Below are 22,600 nucleotides of genomic sequence, written 5' to 3'. Positions count from 1 at the left end.
GCTTATCCCCAAGAGACAGAATTTTTTGTCCAGGAAAAGGCTGCCCTACCTCCATAAATCCCACATCTCCACTTTCATCCTGTTCTTTCTTGCGTGTTTGTACAGCATGTTCTTACCAACAGTCCTGGGTTGGTTCCATGGCTATCCGGTTATTGCTGCTGTGTGACATGTACATGTAAGTCCCCCATCTTCTGGGCTTCCACAACAGTTATTTGTTTAAATAGCAAGTTCTATTTGTATGAAACTATTTCAGCACATTAAAGACAGAAAATGTTTGACAAATTGTAAAGACAATCTGATACAACTGGAACTCCATCAAGATTTATGATTTTGTTTATTAAAGATGTGAGGACAAGAGTTTGGATGGAACCAAGTTCCATCAGAACATTATTAGCCTTATTAGTAAACCTCCTACACCTTGTTGACTTGCTTTTATTATTTTAAAACTAAATAAAGATAGAAGCTTTTTGGACTTTTAATTCTAATGTGAAACATTCTTATACCGAGAGAATCATTGCAAAAGAGAAATAAAATGCTTTTGGTGTTTTATTTTTCTTCCCAGTCCTCCATGGGGGCTTTAACTGCTGCTGAGTGATCTTGTGCTTCAGTGGTTAGTGGGTATATGTTTTCTACAGGGTTTTTTTTGAAAGCTCAGACTACTACAACTCTTAACCCATATAACCCTGAGTTTTAGGAACAGAAAAAACAGCTGCTGCAACTGGATTGTCTGACTTCTCATGTTCTTTCACATATAAAATTAGATACACTTAGTCATAAAATATTGTCCAGATTTTGATTATAGTGCCAAAAAACCTGCCTATAACACTCTTGGATTTCCACAATAGCATGAGACACTTTTAATAATTTCACAGACTTGACCAATATACAGAGGACTGCCTGCATCCTCCAAGATCTCCTCACAGTTAACTTTCATTATCCTGAGTTTATCAAGTGAAAAAGGACCAAGGCACAATTAGAACAATTACTAGCACTCTATATTAAATATAGAAGCAATTTGTTTCTAGTTTTTTTAGAAACATTAAAAACATCTTAGATAAATGCCATCACACCAAAGCCACAGTCATTGTGGTCTGTGGCTCCAGTGGCATCCATTTTGAATGTGTTCAAAATGGTTTTCACCTAAGGGGTCTCATACTTCAGTGAATAAAGGAGTAAAAAAAAAAAAAGTGTGGGATACAGCAAAAGCTGAAAAAAAGCTGCTGCCTTCTGTTCCCTCTGACTTCTTTTGTAAAAAGGGCTCTCTTTCATCTTGCCAGAGAAATAACATCTGAAATCTGCAGGTTCTGTAATGGTTTTCACCTAAGGGGTCTCATACTTCAGTGAATAAAGGAGTAAAAAAAAAAAAAAGTGTGGGATACAGCAAAAGCTGAAAAAAAGCTGCTGCCTTCTGTTCCCTCTGACTTCTTTTGTAAAAAGGGCTCTCTTTCATCTTGCCAGAGAAATAACATCTGAAATCTGCAGGTTCTGCTTAACTTAATCTTAATCTCATTAGAATTTCTTTAATAACAGAAAGGAAATTGAATTTGTGCAAAACTAGGAAGCATCCTTATGAAAACCTCTAGGCACACTGAAAATCATTTAAACAAATTATTTAATTAAATGTACAGAACACATTTCCAACCTCAGATTGCTAAAATAGGTTTAAAAACTCAACTCTGAAAAATAACATACAATTGTTATATTCTCATTAAGCTCTATCACTATTTTAATTATCAATAAAATTTTACAATGCAGCTTGTCCTAGATATTCACAGAATATCACATCCTTCATTTCTTCTTACCTCTCAGCCTCCTAATGCAGAGTAACCCAGATATTGCTGTGAGAATTGCCTTTCTTGGGTAACTTTGCATCCAGTACTGCGTAATCATGGAATTATGGCAGCAAAAAAAAGAAGGCCACAGATTGTAACAAATCTGGAGGGATGCATCTGCATGCTTTGATTATGACTGTCCTTAGGGTTTCTTTTTTTTTACAAACTTCATCAAATTACAAAGCAAAGCATCATAACTTATATCACAGATTGAACAACTCTGTTTCTGTCAGGAACCAAAGCCACCAAAGTCTCAAAGCCACTGAAGAAGTTGAAGTCATGGTGATGAGACAACTAGGTAATGTTTCAACACAAAATGAACACAATGGTTTGTCACAGGTTGCTACAAAAGCTTTATTTCCAGTGCTAGTTCAGAAAGACCCAGAAAACAGGGAAGAAAAAAAAAACAACCACAATACAATGACTGCATTGCTTTGAATATTCCCCCAAGATTTAACTGAAGAGATTCTGAAGGGGAAGTTTTCCATTTGATGTTTTTGATAATTCTTGTTACTGTTGTTCTGTTTTGATTTTAACCAACAGATGCAGGATCTGCGATGTGTGTGCATCTGCAGGTGCAAATTTTGTGCCTCATGCATATTTCATAAACAACTAGCACTGAAATGAAGAAAAACGGCTTATACATAATCACTCTTGGGCCATATATTTGTTTAATTTTAGTACACTTCTCCCATGTAGGAAAGAAAGGATGCTCAAGGTGAGCAAACAAGGATTTAAGAATATAAGTAAGGTGTAAGATTATAGACAATAAATCAAACAGCCAGCAGTGATTTGAACATATACAATTGTTGTGCCAGTTTATGTTGTCTCCCCTTTTAAATACAGCATTTTATCATAGATCTGGTTTCCAGTATTCTCATTCCTATGGCCACGTTTCAACTGAGTCCTGAAATACATTAGTAACTTATGAGGTCATCTGGAAGTTAAGAAAGCAATGAAGCAATGTGCCAGGATGTTGCTTCAACATGATGTCAACTAGTCAGGATATATTTAAAATGTCTGAGTCCCTATGTCTGGAAATATTTAAAAGACATGTAGATGTGTCACTTACAGACACAGTTTAGAGGTGGGCTTAGCAGTGTTGGTCTAACACTTGGATTCAATGATCTTAAATGTCTTTTCCAACCTAAATGCTTCTGTATTTCTATGATAAAAAAAGTTCTCAAGAAAAACTGTCACAGCTGTGAGGATCTTTGCATGATCACATGTTCATACACTGACAGCCTCAATGTTTTTTCTTATGCAAGTTTTCTCTTATGACCCTTCAAACCAAATATACATGTAAATACCCCACTGTTAACAGAGAATGTTCAAAGATAACTGATTATATAAAATTTATGTAAAAATACAATAAATTTATTGGAAACTATATTTAGAGCCATTCAAAACCTGAAAATTTGACCCTTTCATTTTTTTTACTGTATAGCACTTTGAATATCACATTAGGTAAATAGATTGCCATTGACATACATGTGCTATGAGAATTAAAAAATTAAATATAGGGGAATAAAGTACTCACTTGGAATCATAAAAGTTGAAGAAATCATAACATTACTTTTTTTAAAATAAACTATGGATGGTTAAGCATACTTCAGTATGGTTTCCATATCCAGGAACTTTTCTCTGGCAGACAACTAAAATATCTTCTATCTGAATTCTCCTCTTTACTTTATCTGTTCAAAAGGTAAACTCTAAATCTGATGTCAAATTACTGTCCTGGATCTAACTAAAAAACTGTATGAGAAGACAAAGAGTATAAATTCTGGAAAAAGGTATTGTCTCTAATTAGTAAAAACTGCTTTCAAAATCTCTCTTTGGAATGCACTGAATACCTTGCTCTTCTACAGCTATGGAAAAGGAGCGCTTCTTGTAATTTTTATGTGCAATTCCCACCCTCAACCCAGTCCCAACATCATGCCTATTTTCACCTTGTTTTGCTGCCCTGCCAGTTCCAGAGAGACCCCATAGCTCCTGCTGCCCATGTCCACACTCTTGCTGCCCACTGTGAAGTCTCTGGCATTGACCCAGGTCAGTGAACTCCAGATAATCCCATGCCAGAGGGTGAACCACAAAATAGGCAATGTGGAAAATCAGGAAGTTTGACCTTAAATGCCAAGTTTGATATGACTTGATAGCACTGATAATACCCATAATGTCTGTGCATCCTAAACTAATCAAGAGAGAAAATAAAGATAAGGCATGATAATATGAGCAGGAGAGAAGATAATTTCACTCACCCCCTGAGGACTCAAGTCCAGAAAGAGTAGGACAGTTGCTACATTTCCAGATGCACTAAGGGTCACACAAGACAAAGAGAAGGAAGTGTTTTGTCAGGGATGAGTTTTATAATATTTGATTTTTCTGCTTCACTTCTCAGACCAGGAAATGTAAAACTAGACAATCCAGTAACAATGCATTTTCATCAACTTGATGGTTATCTGCAAAAAATCTTGTATGCTATCTTAAACAATATAGAATACTTTGACAAATATACAACTAAACCTATAGTAATCTTCCAAAATGTCTGAGAATTTTTTCTACAGTAGCTGAAAGGTTCTCATATGCTTAGGAATACTGTTTGCTTCCTCACTGGTTAACAATACTTTGATGTCATATTTTTAAGAGGCCTTTTTTTTTTCAGTTCTAGCTCAGAAATCAAAGTTCCTACCAACTTGCATGTTTAAATGTTATCTTTTCTTGCTTCCTACAACTTCAGGCTTCAAATATTCAATTATTACAATTTCTGGAGTTTCCAATCAGTTTTGTGTTACTGGTTTTTTGTTGTGAAAGTTTCTTCATTTTCTGAAAACACATTCTACATGCTTCAAGTGAAAGAAAATACTATAAAATGGAAAAGTATTAATAGTGCTATGTAGTATTTTATCATGCAGGGGAAACAAAAACACTGAAAGTCTTTTTAATATTTATTGTAATATTTTTAAATGCTAACAAAGTGCTACTCAATCTCCCATATTTCCAATTTTTTACAATGAAATAATTATGGTCTTGCCATATTGCCTCAGCAATATTTTTACATTTAAAAAGAACACTTTTCCCAAAATTTCCCTTGAAACAAAATTGAAATAAGAAAACAATTACAAATGCCAAGTCTCCACTTCCTTAAACAACAATTTCAAGTATTGAAAGGAATTCCACAGATAATGTTTTCTTCTATTCCCTTTTTAAATCTCTTTTTTCAATGTCAAACATATTCATTTAGTCATTAAAAACACCATGGATAGGATTCAATTCTCTGACTTTAGACATCTGTATTGAAGGTCTTCATGTGAAGTACTTATTTCAATTACATTAAGCAAATAGAAAGTAGCATATTTAATATGATAAAATTGTTTGGATTGGAAATTACCTCTAAAGATCACGTAATTCAGCCCTCATTGTAATGCACAGAAACATCTCCCACTAGATCTAGATTAGATTGCTCAAATTCCCATCCAAATGGCCTTGATCACTACAAAAGATGGAGAAGTTGCTGCTGCCCAACCCCTCTGGGCAACCTGTCCCATTATCTCACCCCCGTCACCATTAAAATATTGCTTCCATATATCAAATCTAAACCTACCCTCTTTCAGTTTAACATCATTGCTCCTTGTCCTGTCACTACAGGTCCTGGCAAAAAGGCTCTCTTCTTCCTTCTTACAAGCCCATTAAAGTACTAAAAGCCCACAAAAAGTTCTGGAGCCTTTTCTTCTCCAGACTGAACACCTCTCTCAGCCTTTCCACACAGAAATGGTATTCCAGATCTCTGACCATTTTTATGGCCCTCCCAAGGACTCCGATGGTTTCATGCATTTCTTGTACTACCAGCCCAAGGGTTGAATGCAGATCTCCAGGTGGAGTCTCACAAGAGTGCAGTAGAAGAGAAGAATCACCTCCTTTTACAAACTGGCCATGGGTTGCAAGATCACATTGCTGGTTCAAGTCCAGTTTTTCACTCACCTCTATCCCCAGGCCCTTCTCTTCAGGACTATTCGCTATCCATTTAACCCACCATCTATACTGATATCAGGGATTGTCTCAACTCAAGTGCAGGACTTGTCCTGTTGAACTTCAAAAAGTTATTCCACCGAAGCCTGTGTAGACCCCCTGACTGGCATCTCTTTAGTGCATCAACTGCACCACTTGGTTTGGTGTTACCCTCAAAATTGCTGTGGATGCTCTCAGTTCCACCATCTGTGCCATCAACAAAGATATTGAACAGCATTGCTCACAGGGTGGACCTCTGAGGGATACCCCTTATTTCTGGTTGGCACTTGGACATTGAGTTATTGACTGTATCTCCTTGGATGTGGTCCTCCAGTCAATTTCTTATCCATCCACATGTCTATCCATTAATCCCATATCCAACTCCAATCCAATTTACAAGTAATTATGTATAGGACCACATCAAAGGCCTTAGAGAAATCAAAGTAGATCACATCCTTTGCTCTGCCCTTATCCACCAAGACTGTTGCTCCATTGCTAGATTAGTCAGGCATGACTTGCTCTTGGTCAAGATATGATCACTGTCTAATCACCTCTGCCTTCCATGTTTCTTGAAAGAGCTTCCAGGAGTAGTGGGTCCATGATCATAACAAGCACAGAATTGAGATTAATTGTTTGGAAGTTTTCAGGGCCCTCATTTTCACATTTTTTTAAATGGGTGTGATGTTTCTATTCTTCTAGTCATTGGGAACTTCACCTGAATAATCCATCTGCTGATTAGATCATGAGATGACTGCTGCAGGACAGAAACAATCTCTTATATGAAACAATTTCTCACACAGAATATATAGGGACTATGGGGCAATAGTTCAGCTATAAATATTATAACATAAATACCTAGGTTACCAGTTGTTTGTTTTCACTGATCCTCACTGCTATCTTTTATGATCAAAAAGTATTATTTTTTCATTATTCCTTCCCTCCTATTGGTGTCCACATATTGAGAACTGAACAAACCACCCAGTGACCGCTCCACAGAAGAAAAAAGAACATCTTGACTTCTATTGACTCCAGGGACAGAATTGATTAAGCTAAAAAATTTGTAGTGCTTTTGAAGAAAGATTCATTCAGAGGGTAAACACAGAAGTAAAATGGTATAAGAAGAGTAGATGCTGACATTTTCATTTTGACATCTATCATTTCTATGCCCTGCACAAATAAAAAAGAATCACACAAAGAAACACAACATCTTTTATCAAACTTGTATTCACCCATCTATGATTTAGATTACACTTTTTACAAAATAGTGTTGTAGATGTTTTTCTGGAATTTTGCCAGGTTGACTGTAGGACAAAAGGGCTGGGGATCAGGAAGCTGAAAAGCACTGAGATAATTTCAGGAATTTATTTGTATCCTCAACCTCCAGATGGCTGGCGTTTGCACATGACCTTGATCAAGTTACCAGATAGGAAGCACAAATATACAAGACCCTATAACCCATAGCCAAAGGGTTTATCTCTCTGTGATCAAACCCCCAATTTTGTATAGCACAGCTGGATGACTTTCTGTCAGAGAAAATTGCTGCTGTGTAACAGAGTACACAGATTGAAGCCAAGCGAGATAAGAAAAACAAAAACATACACAGAAGTAAAACTGTTGAGATAATAACAATTACCAATTCAAAATTAAAGGGAGAAAAAAAACCAAAATCAACCAAAAAAATCCCTACTAAACCAGAAAAATTTCTGACAAGTTTTCTTAAGCAATAGAGTCCTAAGAAAAAAACCACAGAGGATCAGTAGATGGGCATTCAGCAAGACTGAGGATCAGCCCTCTACAAGGAGCAGAGGCAGCACTTTTACAGCTGACTAATGATTGCCTGGGCAGCAAAGAGTCATCTGATGACTCCTCAGGGCCAGTGAGCAAATTAATGCTGAATGTAGTAGCATGAATTTCTATCATCTGTGTATATGAGAAAATAAATAATTGTTTTCAACATTTTATTTGTATATCCTTCTTGCAGGATCTCTGTGAATGGCAAAAGATGCCTGAACATGAGTGACCCAATTAAGGAGATTGCAGTTCCTCATTTTACACTGGGGAACAGCTTCTGCATGTGAAACATACTCCTCCCACTGAGGTTTTCACATACTTGCACACTTTGATAGTCTGTGAACGAACTCAGTGTATGCCAGTTATTGCTCTGACCAAGACCACACTGAGTCTATTTGCTCCAAGAAGAAATAGAACAGACTATTTTGCAACTCCAGAAACCAGATAAAAACAAAGCCTAGAAATTCACAACACGTTTCTATGCTTGTGCCAGCACTATTTTTTTTCTTCCTGGTAGACTCTACAAAGCTGACATTCATTTCTGAGGTAATTGCTGTACTTTCTGGAAGTTCAATTATGTCTTACAGTCCCAATGACAATTTGCCAAAGTAACCAATGCTACTATAATTAGTTCTTTACATTATGATGATGTTTATTTTTTTATGTCTTCTTCCTATTTCATTCATTTTCTCTTAAATCTTTTCAATATTTCAGCAATTTCTACTGTGTCACTAATGAGTTCAGATCTATATTTTTCCCCACAGGAAGATTCTAAGTGTAGAACAGATTTTTCAGGTAATGAACATTTTAATATGTTTTTTTATTATAATTCTCTATAAAATAAGAGCTATAATATTTGGGTTTTCATGTATATAATATTTTTCTAATTTTATTCACTGTATGATCTACTAGTTACATGATAGCTTGCTAAAATAGTGCTAAAGGACATGTATTAAACTTAAATGGCTTTGTACTACTAAACAAATGCCTTTGTCAGTAGTGCTTAAGCATTTTATTATATAGACATAACTATTTATTTCATTCATGTGTTTATGCATATATTCTAATATAGACAAGTAATTAAAAGCTTTATTTTGAGCTTTAGAAAAGTGCCAAAGCTTTGACATCTAAAACATTTTGCCAGTAGCCCTAACCAATGTTGTGTGTTTTATTATCTACTAAATAGCCACAGGCACTGATCAATACAACAGCAGAATCACTTGTCATTAATCTCAATCTGTTCTAGGTCAGCACCCTGTTACTTTCTACTGAGAATTTTTGAAATATATATTTAAGGTATCCTTTTCTTCTTCTTTAGCATTATACTTTTCCCAATTATTCTCTGACACAGGAGCTAAGTTTTTTTTCCCAGTGACTTCTACTTGAACCCAAAAATAAAATTAAAGATTGTCAAGGTTTTGGTTCTTTTCCTTCAGAAAATCTGTTTTCAACCCAGTACTACATTCTTGAAACAATAACAGTAAAATGTAGAGGGTTTGTCATCCATTTGAATTAGCTTTTCTAATATTTATTATCATTGCATGTATTAGAGTATTGTGGGGTTTTTTAACATTAAAATCTGTAAAGTCATTAATTGAAAACATTAAAGTCATGTTTTGAAAAATACACCTTCAGACATTTAATCTAGCTTTTAAGCATTTTTTAGCAGTAAGTAATTGTCCTGAACCCAAAACCACAACAATATCTAAATAACCATTCGACTTTCTAGACTTCATGAATGGCATTAATTTAACATAAGATATTTTAAGGCAAGATATCAAACCTAAGGGATCCTTGAGGTGTTTAGACTCAGTATAGAGAGATCTGCCTACAAAGGACTCGGCTTACCTTACTAAATTGAAAAGAGAGGATAAACTACCATATAATGTCAGTGAGACAGAATATCAGATTTCTTATCCAACCTCGCAAGATCTGCTCAGTAGTCTTTCAGTTTTGCAGTCTTTGGTACTTGCAACAAGTGCTTATAGTCATCTCACATAACTTTAATCATTAAGAAAAATTAATTAATGTGACCACAGTATGGTTTCATAGGTGGAATCAATCATCCTTTGACAATGCCTCTTTTATTTCCTTCCCAGTGATTACAGAATGAGATAACCAGAATAATTTATAAACTTAACATCTGGATGGCTAAACCTAAGGTGACTTCAAACCTTGGCAAACTGTAAGTGCTCTTCACAGAGAAAAATTTTGCATGGCTTAAAGCAAATAAGTAACAGATCCTTCACATGTTAGTAATAGACAGAATCTACTTTCTTGACTGTCCAAGTAATTAATGTGAAATCTCATCACCAGAGAGAAGATACCAAACTTGTTTGAAACAGAATCACAGAATCAAATATGTTTGAGTGGGAGGCAGTCTATAAAATTAATTTAGTTCAAACTCCGCTGCAATGAGCAAAAACATTTTAAACTAAATTAGATTAAATTAGCCCAACCAGACCTTGAGTGTTTCCAGAGGTGGGGTATCCACCATTTCTCTAGGAAAGCTGTTGCAGTTTTTCACCACCTTCAACGTAAAAAATTTCTTCCTTATACCACAGAACATCATAATGTGTTTAAATTCCTGAACTGCCTCTACAAACTGAGACCTATCTTCTGTCAAAAAGTACATACATTGTTAATGTCAGACTATTTTTCCCAGAGTCTCATTACATACCCCAAATTTTCAGAAAGAAGCTGAGTGGCATCAGGGTAATCACAGAAATATAGAATAGTTTGGGTTGGAAGAGAATTTAGAGATCCTGGGCAGGGACACCTCTCACTAGACCAGGGTTCTCAAACACCCATCCAACTTGGCCTTGAACTCTTCCAAGATTTAAAAATTTGCTTGGAAAAAGTGTAGCCAAATATCATCCATTCAAAATGTAATAAAAACCACCTTATTTTTAAAGGTTAATTAAAAGAATAATTGATTATAATCAACAAATATTTACAATTTTCCCATTAAAAGAGCAATGATTTACCAAAACAGAAGAGCTACTCGGGTATTTTTGCTGATAAAACAAATCTTAATGTAGGAATAGATACAAGCAATAAATCTGTCATGATTTAACTAGCTTGAAAGTGATTAATTTTGACTAATTGTGCTCATCTAGTAGGCTTTTACTTAATTATCCTAGGAAGCAAAACAAAGAACAGTTTACACAGATGTGTGTATCTGTATTGGGCTCCACTTGAATTGACTGTGACAGAAAGCTGAAGTATCAACATTTCCCATTCAGGGCTGAGAGAGATGGCTCTCTCTGCCAGATCAGCATCAGAGAGAATAATCCTGTGGGACAAGGACTCTCATTTCCCAATAAATTTGAGAAATGCCTACTGCATTGATGCCCCATGTTTCTTTTGTTGTTTTATTTTCAATCACACTGTAATTTTAAGAAAGTCTTCAACACATTTCTGAGGCTTAAAATGTTTCTAGAAACAAAGACCACTGAAGCTGGTGGTATTCAATTTATCTCAAGTAAATAGGCAAGAGATGTTTCTGGATGTACAGAAACCATCTCTGAGATTTGTTCACAATAATATGTATCCTCTTAATATCTTATGTGTAATATAGGACTTGTGTGTGACACCAGCAAACAAGCATCACAGGTTGTAAGAACAGGCCCAGAGGAAGGAAAGCAAATACATCCTAGAGATGTTACAGAGCACATAACAGCAGAACCTGTCTACTGACCAAAAAAACCAAACATGTAAGAATATCCACTTATCACCCTCACCTCAAGACCAGTTCCAGTATTGTTCCAGACCAGGCACAGCACCTAAGTCTATTCTGCAAGTGAAAGTTGGGATTTTTTAAGGGAGTGCTGGAAAGTTATACAGGGAATACATGTATATAGAGTATGTCTATACAGATTCTTCAGCTAGCTCCAGAACTAGAATTATTGCACTCTCCTAAGCACAGTGCCCTGTCAAAGATAATTTACTGCTACTGAAAAGGAGAAGTGAATCAGCTTAGGACCAACTCTCACTGACACAGGCTTATCTTTTCAGAGACTGAAACTTCCAAACAGTGTTATTTTTATCTTTATAATAGCACCACATACACAAGCTAAGTTGTCTTTTATGGGATGGTATTGACTAAAACACACAGGGAACTGCTCAGCTGCTGTTCTGGGTCTTCAGGGTTGACATTCATTAAACAAATGTAGGGTGAAGAAAGTGAGAGTGATCCTCAGTGGTGTGGTACAAAGAAGCTGAACAAAGGAGAGTCAGGGTCACTCCAGGTCTTGTACCACTTTCTGAAACAAGCAGTGACACATGCCTGTGTAGGTGCAGGAAAGGCATGAGTGCCCATGATGATGAAGTCAGTGATAGAGGTAGAAGGTAAATGAGGAGGACATGAAAAAGACAGAGCCACCAGGTACACATATACAAGTCTGGGAGTCTCCATTTTAAACCAGAAATATCCTCTGCTTTGGCTGTCAGAACTTCCAAGGTGTTGTTTGTGTAAGTGAATGTGCATTATATGCAAGATACTTGTAAATCAAATATTGTATTGGGAGTATGGAACACTATTTCTCTTGCGCCTCTGCCCATCTGATAGCACATCCCCTTATTTTTCACAGTATACAAAAACATAGAAGACACAGGGGAGATATCTTTGATGCCTATTAAAAAATCTTAGATGCCAAGGATTCAAAAAGACAGAGAGAGCCTCTTCTCATCAGTACCCAGTTGCAAGTGGCAACAAACACAAAGAGAATTATGGGGAATTCCACTTTAAAATAAGGAGGCTTTAACTGTGATGGTGGTCAAACACTGCAAGAATCTTCTCAATTAATTAATAGACTATCCAGCTTTGGAAATACTCAAACACTAGCTGGCCAACCTTTTCCAGCAGACCCTGCTCTGAGCAGAGGTTGGACAAGATGATCCCCAGAGGTGCCATTCCACCTCGGCTGATCTGTGACTCCACAGTGTGTCAAACATTTACACCCTGCACTGAGAACAACAGGTACTATTGATTTTCATTCCTAGACCAGACATGCCTTACCTAATTGAGCACATAACTAGATTATGAATCAGGGGATTCCTGAATAGTTTATCACCCTTCATCTTAGATTAAATTTACTGCATTTTTTTTTTATGTTTTGAATTAGGTTATAGGGTTAAGTGAAAAAAAAGAGAGATTACAGGAAATACTTCTTAATAAAAAGAGTATTTGACTGCAATCATTTAAGGCTAATGCAGAGAAATACACTAATTTATAATAGAGCTGATTTAGGATCCTAGGAATAGGACATCAACAGGGAATACCAGTAATGTTTGATTTTGAGTTCTAACTGAAATACAAAATGTAAGAAAATAGGAGGACATAATGTAGGATAAAACAACATATGTAACTACACCCTGAACTCCACTGATCAGCATATGCTGCTGTAGTAAAGTGCATAGTTGGCATTCCCTCCTACCTTGTTTTAAAGGGAACAATCTGGCCATAGAGAAAACACCAGAAGAACTGGTTTCCTACCACATGCCTGGGGAAACATGATCAAATAAGGAATAGATATGATTTTACATGATGAATATAGATTTTATAAAAATGCTAAAGGTTAAAGAGTAGCTGTTTTGTAATATAATGGACTGAATCAACCAATCTTAGTTATTATCATTTAAAAATCCTGGTTTTAATGATCATACAGATAACACAAACTAAATTCTTCTGTATTAGTTTCAATTTTAAAAAAATGTAGATTTTTTTTAAAAGAAACCCAAAGAATAAGAGATTAAATAGATTAATTCTTCCTAGACATAACAAAATGTGAAAAAAGTTAATTCTTGAACCCAGCAACCCTCAGAAAAAAACAATGCCAAATTATGTTGCCATTGCCACAATACATAACTCCATCTCTATTCAATTGCAGAGTTCAGGATTATGAATATCTCCACTCCTCTGGCATATAGCTTGTCTGAGCTACAAAATACTGCTGTACCTATTCATTATGCCTCTCACTCAGATTTTTCATCTGTTCTGATGAAATTCCATGGTACGAGTAATTTTACTCCCCTGAAATGACTACAAAGCAGGTATAAAAGTTAGGATCATTTCAGAAAAAAATTTTGTAGTTAAAATGGAGAAGGGTGGTTTTTCTAAAACTATTTTTCAGTTAGAAAACAGTGACTTGTCAGAACTAAAATTGTTGGCAAAAAAAATAGTTTGAAAAATTTTTATGAACAGTAATATCTCTCAGGTTTGCAGTAGAACATTTCAAAGAAAAAATGAAGAGGCATTCTAGCACAGTCCAAAGGCTGAGACTTTAAACTGAACCTATGACCTTATGTTGCATCTCTCAACTATCCCAGCCAGTACACTATGAGTACTATGAGACCAGGGTGCTTCTATCTCTCCTCTGGCTAAAATGAATTTTTAATTATTTGTGCAAAATTTAGGTAGGTACCAGTCCATGCCAAACCTACTGACTAGTACCTTGTGAACCCTTTTTTCAAACAAGCAAAGAGAGACATTTACCTTTTCTTATTTAACCTTCCCTTATCTATATCACAGAGTATTTCAACCCCTATTTTTTGTACTTCTTTTTTTTCTTTTATCTAGTGGCACTCTCATCCCTTCTTTTCCATAAATTTTCAGAAGTTTTCAGAGTTGTTTCTCTGAAGTTAGCAGGGAGATGAGGAAATGTGCTGGTTCAGCATCACAGAAGTGATCTCAAATTGGCAAACCAAAACCACTACATGGAATATGTCTGATTTCTTCATTGTTGGCATTACTTCTTTTTCCTCTTCAGCTGATTATGGGTGGAATCACAGTTCATTGTTTCTAGCATGTGCATAGCAACTGGGCGTAATTCAGTTTCTTCAAGGTAGCAAATATCTGCTTTCACATTAACTGTGTGTCCTAAAGATCCTATTAGACAGTACCTGAAGTGAAATTTGTTCAAAAGGATAGTGACCACTTTAAGTTCCTCCTCAAATGGAATCTGACCCAAGAATTTTGAATTTTGATTCCAGAATCCTAAACTTCTCATCATGTCTCACAGAACACCTGGAATCTAAATATAGCCCTTTTACAGAAGCAAAGAAAATAGAGAGTTTTGAGAACTACTTCTAAACTTTGCAAAATGAATTCTATTGTAGTAACTGAGTGACCCATCCTCTAATATACTGTTGGTATCTAGGGGTGTACAGATGTACTTACAATAAAAGAATTAGACAACATTCTCACCAGAACAAATTTTAGTTTGGAATAAAGTTAGAAGCTGAATTACTTTGGATAGTGTCATAATTTAATCCCACCTGGCAACTAAGCACCACCCAGCCTCTCACTCATTCCCCTAAGAGTGAAATGGGGGAGGGAAGAAGAGAAAAAATGAGAAAACTCATGGGTTGAGGTAAGGACAATTTAATAAGTATAGGCTGAGCATGCAAGTCCAGCAAAAAAAACGGAATTTGTTCACTGCCTCCCATGGGCAAGCAGGTGTTCATCCATCCCTAGGAAAGCAGGGCTTCATCACACATTGCTGTGACTAGGGAGGACACATTCCATCACTCCAAACACCTCCCCTTTCTTCTTCCACCAGCTTTATAAGCTAAATATGACACCACATGATGTGGGATATCCCTTTGGAAGTTGAGATCACCTGTCTCACCCTCACTGAGGATGGCTGAGTATGCACAAGGAGTTGGGAGAAGATTTGGCTGGGACATCTGAACCCAAATTTCTGAAGGGATATCCTCACACTGGTGAGGTGGTGTGAGGAGCAAAAAGGGCTCTAACTGTCTGTCTGTAAGTTCTGCTCAACCATAACTAAAATGTCTCAGGGTTATCAACAGTCTCCAGCACAAATGCAAAAGCCCCATAAAAGCTACTTGAATAAAATTAACTCCATCTCAGCCAAAACCAGGACAGATGGAGGGCCTGGGTTCACCATTATCATTGTTGAAAAGAAGCAAAATAATGCCATTACATGCAAAAGTACATGTAAAGTGAAAAAGAGAGCAAGGTTTAATAAAAACACAAACAGAAATAAAACCAAATTATTATTCCCTTCTGTCTGCATTTATCAATCTACATTTGGAGCACTCTGTCCAGTTTGGAGCCTTTGCAACACAAAGCAGACAAACAGGAGATGCCCTATGGAGTGCCACAGGTTGGCCAGTGTGCTGGAGTAAAGGATGTGAGGGAAGACACTAAGGTAGCTGAGTTTCTTTAGTTGTAAGAAAAGGTCAAAAATTTTACTGATGTCTTCAACTACATATTGATACTTATGGAGAACAACTCAAACTCCATTTGGAGAAGTATTATAAAATAAATTCCTACTAAATATTAAGAAATAAAAGTCACCATGAGGGCAGCCAAATACTATAGCATATTGTTCAAAGAGATGCCAGAACCTTAGTTGATGGAGATGTTGGAAAGGCAGCAACCTGAGCAACCTGACAAACATTGCAATTCCCCTGCTTTGAATCAAGTGTGGGACCAGCTGATATAAGGAGTCCCTTTCAACCAAATGATTCTTTGGTTCTGTCACTCATCCTTTTACTGAGGAATGTGTCCTCCTGATATCTCTCAGTGTTCCTGGGTCTACAACTCGACTCCTGCCCTTGAGTCTTTATTTATGTACCCAGGAAGACCTGCACCTAGATGTTTTTCTATCAGCATGCACAAACATTTAGCTCAGCTAATAAAAAGCAATATTTGCTTTCTTTGAGAAATGTATCCCTTATTTCAGTGTGACCCAGTGTAATGACTGCACAGGAAACAATAATCCACAAACAATTAGATTGGTCATTTATCTCTTTCTAATGTATGTTGTTAATCAATAAAAACTACCAACTATGCCATTACTTCTAATAACAATGTGCTCACTTTAATTACAAAAAAACTGATAGTGAACAGGATTCCTTTAAAGCTGACAAATTAGGATAGACATTCACTGTATATGTTTATTCCCATACATTTTATCACAATGAAGAGTTGTCAAAGGAGATATGTAGACACTGTGTAACTGAAAATATTGAATGATTCGGCAACCCTTGACCATAAAATCTTTTTACAGACTATAACATATTTTATAAAATCTGCAGAGACATAATATTTGAAAAAATGAAGCAGACAAAGGGCTCTGAAATTTAAATCACTTATATGTTGTAATTTCCCAACAGTAGGGCATTATTAAGTCTTCCTGTTTAAAATAAATACCCTGAGTCTGTCTCTAAGACAGCAATTTTTGAGGTCACTAACTGTCATTGTTGAACCACAAGAGATTTCACATGTGGTTACCAAATAAAAATTAGTTGCTATTACTCACTTTTTCTGACTTACACTGGTATTACTCTGGCCAACATGAATGTTCTGCTATGACATCTTAAAAAAGCCCCAAACAAATAAGCTTGTCATAGAAACCATACATTTCCATACTTCAGTGTACATTCCTTACCTACAGACATCCCAGATAATATCTTTATCCATTTGATTAAAATGGAATAATTCTCTTGCTTCTTTAAAGCATTCCCTTGAAAAGAATATGTTTTGAATATGACTGTGAATAATCTCACATGCCATGAATTAGGGAAGAATAAATAAAACAAATTCAAATTTCTAGGAAATAGTCAATTTGTGGGAAAGTACAAAAACCATATGTGAATTCTGCATATGGACCTTATTTTGGTGCGTATGTATGGAGTGAGTGTTTCTCTCAAGGTGGATCTCCCCTAGAGACTGGTGAGAAACAAGATGTTTATGGCACAGATTAAAACTCAATAATATAGTGCTTTAAAAAATTACCCATTCTGCAGTCTTTATATAGCCATCTAACAAAGAGATTGACCTTATAAAATACGCCTTTGAGTACCCAGAACAATGATTTATTTACAAGTAGCTTTTAGTTAATTAATGTTTAATAGGAAAGTCAGTTAGGAATAGTGTATTTAATTTTAGCTCAAAATAGTTGTTTTTTTTCTGAAACAAACTCCTTACCACAGTTTGTTTCCTGATTTCCTCTTTACAAACAAAATAATGATGTGATTGCAGGACTCAGCATGGCACCTGATAGATTGGAGGTTAAAAGAATGAGTCATGAAAGCAGAGGCTTGTATGACTGATGTCAGTGATTACTCTTGCCAGACTAATTGGCCAGACTTGTGAATTTCTCAGATTCCTCAGCTCAGATCCAGGACTGACTTTTGCAGTGCGGGAGCCTTGACCCTGGGAAGCGCTCAGTTTGTATTTGAACTGGAGCTGAAGGAAGACTTCTTTATGCATTCTAATTATAAATGGCTACTGGAGGCCTTTTCTTTGATCTAACCAAATACTGTGGTGATCAGCATGTCATCTTTTGATACAGAAAGGAAGGTATCTTTGTGCAGAAGGTCAATTAAAATTTAATACTTATACATTATACCAAGCAAGCTCAGCTAATAAAGTCACCAGTTGGGAAAGATAATAATTTTGGAAAACAGCTAACAACAACTGTGGTTCTAATTTGTCTTAGAAACAGAAACACAGAAACAATACATAATGTACTGATCTAACAATCAAGGAAAAAAGTAATTAGTAGGAAGAAAAAATTGACATAGGTCACTGCTTTTTGTCTTAGGATGTAATTGACTTTCACTTTCAGAGCATCTATACAAAAGTCAGGTATGGATAACAGATTTGACTTTTATGTAGGAAGGTTCAAAATAACAAACATTTGTTATTTTGAACCTTCCTACATAAAAGTCAAACCTGTTTTGACTTTTGCTTACAGAAATAATACTGGTTTACCAGAGTTTGATAAAGAACTAGTTTTGCAGTCATTAAAATAAGGCTGAAGTAAAGTTAGGAAATTTACTAGAAACAAATATTCAGCTGTCTAAAATATTTATAATGGTACTAATGGTAAATAAAGTACATTTGCTTGCTCCCCCTGCCCCAGACCATCCATTAGCGTGGACTTGAGTGAACTACCCCATAAAATCCTTAGCATACCAAATAATCCATATGAATATACAGGACTGACAGGTAAATGAACATCATCCAACCTTAAATGTATTTCTTACTCTACTTGCTACAGGTTCATGCCATTTGTATTGATTTTTTTCCAGACAAAGTAATAACCACAGCATAATATCACTCTCCAGTGTACTACCTTTTCTCATTTACAAGTCTGAAATGTTTTTCCTAGTGATTTAAATATTTAGACAAACAAATTTAGTTCATTTTGACAGATGCTTAGTAACACATAATTTTGGATGCACAGGGGTGGCAATGAGAGATTTTTTGGTCCACAAAAATCTTTAAACTAGTTCAATTCGTGGAATTTAAACTCATGCTTTAATATGAGGTAAAACAGAAGTGGTTTGGAAAGTCTGAGAAAGATAAACTTGTTAAAAATTGCAGAACTGAGTAGCCCATTCTGCATCTACTTTCTATCTTCTAAACCTAGCCAACATGTCCTCCTGAATGATCACAACTGATATGATTGTAAAAGTATCTCAACAACAACTTTTTTAAAATCTTTAAAATAAGTGGGGTTTTTAAAAGTTTGGAAAAATGTAAAAAATTTATAATATTTTAAATTAATTTTTAAATGGACAGAAATGGACTATTTAACTTAATGGCCCATTAAAATAATTTAAATATTTATGTCCCTATAGGGAACAAATTAGTTTTACATTATAACCAACATTAATAGACTGCTGGTCATGGGTCTGCATACAACAATTCCTACTGCAACAAACTCAGTTGGTTAGTTACCTAAGTGTCTTTTCCTGCATATTCCTCTTTTTCAATGAACATGTACTTTTATATGTAATGCAAATATATAGAGAATCTGAAGTTTCTTCCTCTACTAAATCCACTAAAGCAACTGAGCTGTAGTAAAAGAGGTGTAAACAAATCTTCTGTGACCTCCAGCAGCCAGACGCTGCATATAAATATGTTTCAAAGTCCAGAAATCATAGAGAAGAGATATTGATTTCATGCTGTCTTTGCAGGCATTCCCTTATAGCAGACAGGCAAAGACAAGACAGAAGATCTGAATTCCCTGCTTTTTCAGGGGTTTAGACTTTCATAGCAAATAGAACTGTTAATCATTTACAACTACAACCACTTAATGGTAGATACGCCTAAAAAATTTACATCTTTCATTCCTAATCTTTTCAAATTCTCCAGTTATTTCAGTTTATAGAATTTGTCTTGTTTTCCTAAAACAAGACAAAAGAAAATTATATACAACTATTGGATTTAAAATTGCATTGACACCATGACACATGAATTTGTCTTGCATAGCAGGTATCACCACATTTATCTGTCCTTCTTTTTAACCACTTTACAGTTAAAATAAGTAACAGCGACTTAACTTCAGGATCTTGGTTTGTTTTTTGGGTTTTTTTGAAAGAACATCTGATTCAACATTATCTCGTTAATGTTGAAAATGCCCTGAGGATCTCAAATCCCAGTAGAAGTGGTCTGGAAGCAGACCCACCCATGTGCCTGCATTGCTGCTGCTAAGCAACAAGAACAAAAAACACAACACAAGTCAATTCTCATTTAAAGAACCAATGCTAATTTCATTCTTGCTTCAAAAAGAGAAAGGAAATTAATACAAAGTGAACAAAAAAACCCACAGGACTTCTTTCATACTACCTTTCTGATAAGAAAGACTGTTTTTTATTAACAATTTTCCTGAGCAAAAGGCAATAAAGATTTGCTGCTATAATTAGCCACATGGATCAGCAGTTCACATGATGATTAATACAATGAAGTCTAAATCAGTGATCAGACTGGAATATTGCTCTATCTGTCTGTTCTCTGCAGAAAAGCAAGTGTGAACTTCCGCCAAAGAGTTTACTCACTCTTGCTAGAAAATCAAAACTGATGTAAAAGTTTAAATAGAAAGAAAAAGAAATAACAAAATCCCAATATGAAATATAAGATTGTAAATACCACATTGCTTTTAGGCTGTTTTCTCCCATACCCCATTTACAACATAACACAATAGTTTTTGTTTTCTGAGACTCAGTCACAAACTGTGTCTTAGTGTGAATGTCCTTGCTCTAGAATAATGCCTGCTTTGCCTTATGACCGTTTTGCTCTGTGAATTTTTGAAAGCAATTGTCACAGATTCAGTATTTGGAGTTCTCTTATCTGTGTGAATTCAGTCATAAAGCAGATAACTTGTAAAACAAATGCCTACACTGTCCTATAGCACTGGCTAGGCACACAAAGGCTGTGAGAGCTGTTTTGAAGTTAGGCTGCAGACAGAGATATGTAACGAAATTCTGCCTTCCTTGAAGATAAATGCCTGTTTCACCTCATGGTAAGTACCCCTGCAGAGCAGACAGCAAAATAACAAAGACCTGTCAATTCTTTGGGTATCAAAACTAATGGATACCTGTGGTTTCTGATAAACTCTGATGGATTGGACTCTGTCTGGCAGCTTCTACATGAATTATGTGAAAGAAACTCTTCTGAGATAGATTATTCCAAAATATTTTGGCATGGAACTGATTTTAGACAAGGTAATTGTAGTAGTGTGGTCAGTGGGCTCAGACACCAACTTATATTTCAGAAGAATATTTACATATTCTTCTCTTTCTGGAGAAGAATATGCAAACCATTACATTAAAGTAATCCGATCTGTGACATGAAAAACTGGCAGCAAAACCAGTTACATGGTTTAACAATGCTACACCAGGCCCCTTTGCAACAGATGGTCAAATTTGTTTCTTGCCTTGATTTCATTGTCAGAAGGACCTAAGAGAGATGTTTAGCCATCATACTGTATTGGAGGCACTAGAGGAAATATCCTTGAAGCAACTTGTAAACAGCACTTAATGGAGTCATCTGGACTCTACCTTACTGGCCTACTAACCTACTAACCTTTATATCCTACTTGGGTGATATCCAGGAGACCTGCAGTAGGAAAAAAGCAAAACCAGTACTGAAAAGTGTTGGGGGTAGGGAAGAGGAAGTCACTGGTTTTTGTGCTAGGATGAAAAAATTCAAGAGAAGGAAAACACAAAGTAAAAATGTACCTAGCACCTTATTATTACTTAGTCTGAGTTATTGTCAGACATGGAGGAAGAAAAGATGGTTCTCACAATTTGGACAAGAGAGGAAGAGGCAAAAGTTAAGCCCAAATTCCCTGTACTAATCTCTCAATTACAGTTCTTTTTAATGTAATTAATTAGATGGGCTCATATACCTTCATATTTTACTGTTATTTAGTGAAACTAGTGATGGATAAGTGTGTTCTGGAAACTGAAGATATGTTTTACTTCTGTGGTGCCCTAAAGGCAGTGTCACATGTATGATTCAGTAAGACTTCTAAATAGCATTGTTAATGTACACTTGATTTTCTATAACATGATACATCTACTTTTTCCTAGTGTAAGAGAGCACTAGGTCAATTTGAAGCATATGCTATAATGCATGCAAGCTCCAAAACAAGCTTTTTATTGATTTTTAAAGGTCTGTTGTGGTCTTCCTGGTAGGAGATGTTGGTTTTTTTTCAGTATAGCAAACTCATTATTTTATTTACATATATAGCTCCCATCACCACAAGAATCTGAAAACATCCTAAAATTACAGTGTCACTGACTTTATGAACTTCTCTGTGTGAGAAAGCAATGTCTTCACAACACTTAACTGATATTCAAATCAGTGGAGATAAAGGAAGTTGAATTCCTGTTACAACTAGAGAAATACTGCCTTGATAGTTTGAAAATCTTCACCAGAAGACAAGGCCTGGGACAAGAGAACAATCTGTGACAAGATTCACGAAGGGTTATATACATGGTGACATCGAACAAGCACAACAAGTGTTAATTACCTAGCTAAAGAGGAACCTAGATAAATAGAGTTTCTAATAGCATTTTCTCCCAGGGTTTGTTGTCTGATATTTGTGAAGTTCAGGCCAAAAAAAAAAAAAATAACCCACCTGGCAAGATATTTGTTTTTCTCCGAAGAAGTACATATCTGAAAATAATTTGAGTATAATTGA

The sequence above is a fragment of the Passer montanus genome, unplaced genomic scaffold, assembly GCF_014805655.1.
Source record: "Passer montanus isolate IOZ18808 unplaced genomic scaffold, ASM1480565v1 scaffold90, whole genome shotgun sequence".
NCBI classification, from domain to species: Eukaryota; Metazoa; Chordata; class Aves; order Passeriformes; family Passeridae; genus Passer; species Passer montanus.
This window is presented reverse-complemented; position numbering follows the sequence as displayed.